At 38.1% G+C, this 7,051-nt stretch overlaps 1 protein-coding gene across 1 annotated transcript in view; it reads right to left on the bottom strand.

Annotated features, from left to right (window-relative positions):
• LOC102375165 (mediator of RNA polymerase II transcription subunit 12-like protein) overlaps window positions 1-7,051 on the bottom strand; it is a gene marked incomplete at its 5' end in the record, with an annotated part of 76,399 nt that overhangs the window by 32,799 nt on the left and 36,549 nt on the right. The window lies entirely within an intron of this gene.

Raw genomic sequence — 7,051 nt, forward strand, 5'->3', positions numbered from 1 at the left:
TGAAAGTAACTTAAGTGGAAGTTGGATTGAGTCCTACTTCATTAAGGAAACCCTAAATAAGTAAATGCAAGATCCCACAGAGAGAACCAAGTTGTAAGCAGGAAACCAGAAATTACTCTCATTCATAAAATATATACATAGATGTCTCTAAACAATTAAAAAGCTAAGCTATGAAGCAAGGCTAATGTTTTATGAATTATACAGCACCACTTTTTGCATTTATGACCACAATCTATGGAGAGCTACTACCTGAAAATAAGAAAAAGACCAGACAAGAGCCATAGATGTAAGCTAAAAAAAGTAAACTTTACAGCAAAAAAAGTTGTTAGCTAGTCAAGGAAAAGTCCAATTTCCAGACAACCACAAAGCAAATTCCAATGGCATGAGCAAGAAATCTTTGATTACTCTTGAGGTGAAGTGGCAGACACTACTAAATTCTAAAAACACTATAGGCAGAGTCAAGTCAGTAGTTACAAACATGCAAGTTACTTGTTGCAAGCCAGAATGGGCCATGCAGGAAATAAAAAAATTACCTTTTTCAAAGATGATACAATCTTACAATAGCAAGTGTATCTTGTATTTGCATCATGTATAATATAAGATACAGTAAAACTCACCACATTTGGAAAAATATCTTGTGCACTAAACTGTTATAAATATAGCAAAATTCTTATCTAGCACAGCTGTAGAACTGGCATCAGTCATTAAAACAAGCCTATATGACCTAAGCTAGTTTGGTAGTCAAGTCTGTCTTTGGAAATAGGCAGCAAAGAAATAAAACACAGGCTAAATGTCATGGTTCAATACATCTAAGTACATGAAAGACTCTACTGTATGTCCACTATAAATCTGGGCACATTAATTAACTGAAGTGTCATTCTATATCAGATTGCTGACAGGCCTTTAATAAATAATACTCATTATTTGCATGTATATCAAATATTTAATACAAAGCCCCCTGCATACTTTGATTTTATAAAAAATAATTAAACCTCAACTCTTTTTCAATTACCTGCTTTACCAATGTAATATAAATAGTGCTCCCAAAGTAGGAAGAAAGACCTGACACCTTCTCTGAATCATAACTTTCCCAACTGATAAATAAGTCTTCAACACAGCTACCAAACAGGTGAAACTCATCAAGTACTTTTGTCTGTTACTATATTTTAAAGGAACAATCAAAAAAAATGTTTGGTGATATCCTGGAGCCCCCTTTGAAAACAGTTACTGAAGGGATTTTATCCCTTTCCTGCTGGCAAAATATTGAGTAGCAGGATTCTTGGGCCAAATTTCCTAAAAGAGATTATTTCACATGTAAAGAGCTAGATTTTTAAAGATTTTCAGTACTCAACCTGTCCCACCACAACACTTTCAGTAAGATTTTTAAGTGATTCTGCCACCAATGGTGACAATTTTTACCTCATCTGGCCACAGAAAGCAGTTTATATCCCTGACCAAACAAGTGCACAGCTGCAGACAGCTTCAAAAATGGCCAATCAGGTGAAAATCTGACCACTCATTGCATGCAGGGTTAGATGAAGAGGTTTCAAAAAGAGCATCTTCTGTAACTTCCATTTGTGTGGCCTCCAGCCTCGAGCTGTTTTCATAATGGGAGAGGGGAGAGGAAGCAAAGGGAGTTGTTTAGTCAGGGGGTTTTCAGCCCGTACTGGAGGGCAAGGCAGGTGTATTGGGGGGGAGGCGGGGCTCTAACTCACCCACCCTCCAGAGTCAGCTGGGGAACCCCTAGAAGAGCGAGCTCCCTCTGCTCCCTTTCCACCCTCTCATTCTGAAACAGGGACAGGCTGAGAGAGGAGGGGCCTTTGGTAGGGGAAACCAGCTGCAGGCTCCCAGCCAGCAGCAAGATTCCTCTCCCCCCTGGAACCAACAGTTAGCTTCTGTTTGTTCCAGGGGGTAGCTGCAACATAGAATACTTCCTACAAAGCATTCTCAGTTACAGCAGAGCTCTGCACTTCGGTCTGCACCCCACACGTGTACAATGTTTTGAAAAACTGGGGATTCATTATGGAGCTTAAACAAACGCTGACCTCTTTTATAAACCTGATCCTAGTATAAAAAGATATTCCAATGACAAAATATCCTTTTATAAAAGGTTAGCTAGAAGGCAAACTGAGAAAAAAACATGCAGACATAAAATATGCTACACTTTACATTTATCATTAAACTATTTGAAAGTGAAATGGACTGGGAATATACCTCAATATTTCAATCCATAACATTCATATGTCAATATGTAATATTGGTAGTTTTGTTCTTGTCTCACAGTATCTAAAATATTTATTAGAATACCTGCATACCTAGATGGCTATGTAATATGACAGCAGTGCACTGTACTTTCATGCTAGTGATGCATAAGATCAGAAGCATTTTGAAGTTCTAGAGGGACAAAGGTGAGCCCTGTTTCCACTGACTAAATGGCAAAATGATTATCCATTCCATAAGGTGAACATGATTAAACTAAACACTTGTTTGAAGACATGGCATGATATTAAGAGAAGCATGATAGCCACATTTAGTTTTACTGTTCGCTTGTCAGTCAGTCCATGGAACAACAGTGATAATGCTGGAGAATGCCTCACTTCACTTAACTAAATTGTGAAAGTTGCCATAATGGAAGCTAACATGAAGAGGTGGAACAATAAAGAAGTAGAGAAAAATCAGCAATAAGAATGAAGATAAAGGGGACTACATGGGTCATGCTTAAATGCGCATGGCAGAGACATCTCACTTCTACTCTAATCCTTTACAACCAAAACTATGAAGTATTTAAAAATGAAAAAATATATCGTTTTTGGAAATTGTTGCCCAAAATGAATACACTAGGCGTGCACATGTACATGTCATCTACCCACATGCACGCACATGGTTGTGCTTGGTAAGAAGGGTGCTGAAAGCATATCATTCTCATTTAAAGCAAACTGTGCAGCTTGTGTTGAAATAGATGCATGTTTGTGCAAAAGAAAAGAAAAGAAAAAGTTCATGACTACAGTGTGGTTACCATTATGTTGTCAAAGCCATCCTGAAGGGATACAGCAGTGCTACAGACATCCTATAGGGAAAAAGGACAAGCAAAAGAATGGCAAACAACACAGAAAATAAATTAGCCTTGCATTGTTAGCTGAGTTGTTCCATTTATCCAAACACGATCATCACACGTGAGTGACAGTTAAATAATTGACACTCTCACAAAACATCCAATTCATTGATATTAAAAAAATGCTAGTGGCATTCTTGAATAAGAGGCTGCAAATAATTATCACACACATGCCCAAGTATCAGAAACAACACACTCACCAAACACATTACCTTAAGGAAGATTATTTCAGATTTCTGATACCATTTTATTTTTATATTGTCATCTGTTTTATGCTGAGGCAGAAAAATTATGGAGAAAATGACAGGCAACTCTGACCTGACACAAACTACTTCCAATGAATCTCATGTTTAAGAGTATTGCACAAATGGTTTGAAAAAAGGAATAGTTTAGAATTAGAAAGCTTTGTACTATCTAGTTGAGATGTGATGCAGGTTGTACCAATATTAAAAATGTCCATTCATTCTATTTGTACTTCTTCAAGGGGTTAATCTTTGACAACAGTGCTTGCCTAAGTACTACAGGATGACAGGGATTCTAAAACTCAGTGGAATCAGTGAGAGCTGACAGTACAGCAGTTGTACAGCATCTGACCCTAAACATGTTACAGATGTAATTATCATAACGCTAAAGAAATGTGCTTAAGAGAAAAATATTCGTATAAACAATGACCTTTGTTGTTTAAAAATCAAATTCTCAACTTATCTGATGCTATTTTAAACTGATGTTGAAGCAGTTGAAATCTGCCAAAGAGTCTGTCCAACAAGATTTTCACTGTTTACTGTTAGGCTGTTTGTTTTAATGGCTTTAAAATAGCATTTAACCCTTGGTTTTAAAACATGGTAAAATACCTTCACTATCACTTTTTCCCTTGCATTTATAGCACTATAGATGTAATTATAATGTGTGTCCTTCTGTAATGGAAGGATATGCATATCTAGATGTTCCTCAGAATAAAAACACTGGAGAGCTAGGTAAGATTTGCAACTGCCAGCTGCCTCATACAACATGTCTTGATGTCCCATGAGTAGGAGCAGAACAACCAAATTACCAGCAAGTGATACGTTTCTGATGACATCTGACACACAGGGACAACATGCAACAGAAATATTAGATCTCTTGGAAACATGAAAATATAGTTAAAATGACCTTATCATCACAAAACTGTTATCAGGGACCACAGAGCACTTCTGTTTTGTAGCAGGGAATTCAAATCTCATCTGATTAATCTCTTAAACTAAGAGCTACATTAATGCACTCTAGGGATCCTATGCATACATATCTACTCTGCATGTGATTAGTTATCTTTTGATTATGCTCACTGAATCTAAATGCATTAGAGAATGTCACAAGAGGAACATATCTACTTTAAAAGTACAGTACTTGCAGTTACCCTTATAACTAGTGTCTATAGAGTTCATACCTAGACAACATCAACATGATAGCAGATAACAATTTTATCAAATAGGAAACACATGCCCTTTGCCTTAGTGACTGCCTTTAATGAATATACAGGACCAGATTCTTCTCTCACAATTACATAAATGCACGCATAAAGCAAATGCAATGTGCATTCAATTTGTACTCTCATTACACTGATGTAGCTTTGGTCACAATGCAACTCAGAGTCTTAATTTATAGATCTCCTTTTAAATAATACCTAGGAATATACTAAAGAAAATAAAAACTATAAAACAAAAAACAAACAAACAAAAAACCAGCCAAGGATTTACTGCTTTATAGTAATTGAAATAGTCAATTAAATTACCTCAAAGTCATTCTGCAAACCATGAGAAAAACTTCCAACTGGTCTCATGAAATTGGTTATACAGTAATCATACATTCTTAAGCACATAAATTGGTACAAAATAAACTACACGTTGTTTCTTAATTAAATATAAATCTATATACTGCTTATCTGTATTTACCTTGAAAATTGTCCTTTAGAGACAGTAAAAAGCCATTTGTAGGTATTTTATGATACTAATAAAGCTTAACCTCATAGCAAGATTTATTACCTGGAATTCTAAGTTATACATAAATTATGATAGGATTCCTTGTAACACAGAATAGCTTGTTTATTCTACATACAATATTAGAAAATGGTGGAGCAAATAATGTTTCTTAATAGGGAACTTACACTATGGTTACTAGTTTTTAACAGAAAAGTATTTATAGACCCTGTAGCCCTGAAGTATTGGCTGACTCTATGGGATCCTAGAGAATTACATACCCTGGATGTTTGTTTAAAGTATTAGTGTCACTAGTGACATTACCACCTGGTTTCCAGCAATACATTCCCTTGCTCCACTATGTATTAAAATGGAAACACCGTACATTGGTTATTCTTAAATCTGAGCCAGTGTCTTAAAGAAAAGTGTGCGGGCCGGGAGTGATCCGGGCCCTTTTTGTGCTCTGTGCGGGCTGTGGCCAGCAGCCCGGGCACGCTGGGTCGGAGAAAACAGGCGGCACGCTAGAATTAGTCAAGGACACGTAATGGTTGATTTAAGATTATTTTACTTACACCGAAGATGGTAACGGTGCAGGCACCAAAACTTGCTTGAGTTGTGGTTACAGATAGAAAAGATGAGAGGTGGACTAGAGTTCCTTCCCGTGAACACTCTTCTAGCCTGTCCGGTTGGAGGCTCTAAACCGCGAGCCCGTTGCGCCAACCGAAAAAAGTACTCGAACCAAAGAGCTCTGAATAGACTCACACGAAGTTTGCTAGGCTCCGTGGATCTTTTTGTGCACAGGGAAGAGGGATACGTCGAGGATTGCACTCGGTGACGGGGAGAGGCTAGAGGCTGATCAGACCCCTGTTGCCTGCTTTAAATGCGCTGGGTCCAATAGGCTCCGCAGCACTTAGAGATCTTCACACAGTGTGAAGTCTCCTCCTCCTGGTGTTCGTGGAGTCCTCCAACTTGGGCGGAAACCACTCAAGCTTTTTATACGGCTAGCAAGCCAATCACTAGCCGCCACGTAGGAATAATTTAGAACTAGCCAATGGTGGGGCACAAATTTGAATACGAATGGCGGGAACTCCTTGCAACATGCATTTCTGTGCTGCAACAAAGAAATGCACCCTGCAAAGAAAGCTACTGGTGGTGGGAATTCTTTTGCACCGGGGTTCTCCTCTGCAGCAGAAAACTCCACCGTGCCAAGAAGCTGCAATTTAGCGGGAACAATTTAGCAGTGCTGAAGCACTCACAAAACAAAAATCACACCCTTGGGTTGTGACAAAAAGATTTGCAGTTTCTAACTTCAAGCTCCTCTCCACACTCCAAGTTATTTCCTATACTAAGTTTGTGACCATATGAAGATGCAAAATTCTGTACAAAGAAGGCACACCTGGAGCAAATGCTGAAATGACACTTCTTTCTGATTAGAAAGTTTTCACTCCCACTTCTGCATTTGGAACTTTAGAGGAACAGCACAGATCTCTCAAGAGCTTCTGATTGTAATGTACCATGTAGTCGCAAAACACTTTAAAGCCTATTTAGTCCTGCACCTGATGGAGCTCTCAGTCCCAGCTTCATGTGTGGGCCTGGGGGTTTTATGCACTATCATGCCTACACTTAGGAAGCAATAATCAAATAGACAACATGGGGAACAATTGGCTAGGGTGAAGTACTGCAGGAAATAATGTGGGAGGTTATAATGGACTGCAAACTGAGCTGAATACGAGTTATTAGTATAATACTGTTACAAAGAAAATAGCAGGACTGTTAGATGTAAGTCACAGTGTATGATTCCTTCACTTTGTTCACATACTATTTTAACCTACAGCGAGTTGTAAGTTAAAAGGAAACAACTGGGAACAGCCCCAGTTTTTCTGTGGAAGATAGTAGTAGCTCTGTAGGTTTCAAATAAGAAGTGGAAACGGCTCAGGATTCATAACCTCCTTAGAAATTTCAGTAGATTTCAGGTAGAAATTAGTAT

The sequence above is a fragment of the Alligator sinensis genome, unplaced genomic scaffold (assembly GCF_000455745.1).
Source record: "Alligator sinensis unplaced genomic scaffold, ASM45574v1 scaffold1127_1, whole genome shotgun sequence".
Classification (NCBI taxonomy): domain Eukaryota; kingdom Metazoa; phylum Chordata; order Crocodylia; family Alligatoridae; genus Alligator; species Alligator sinensis.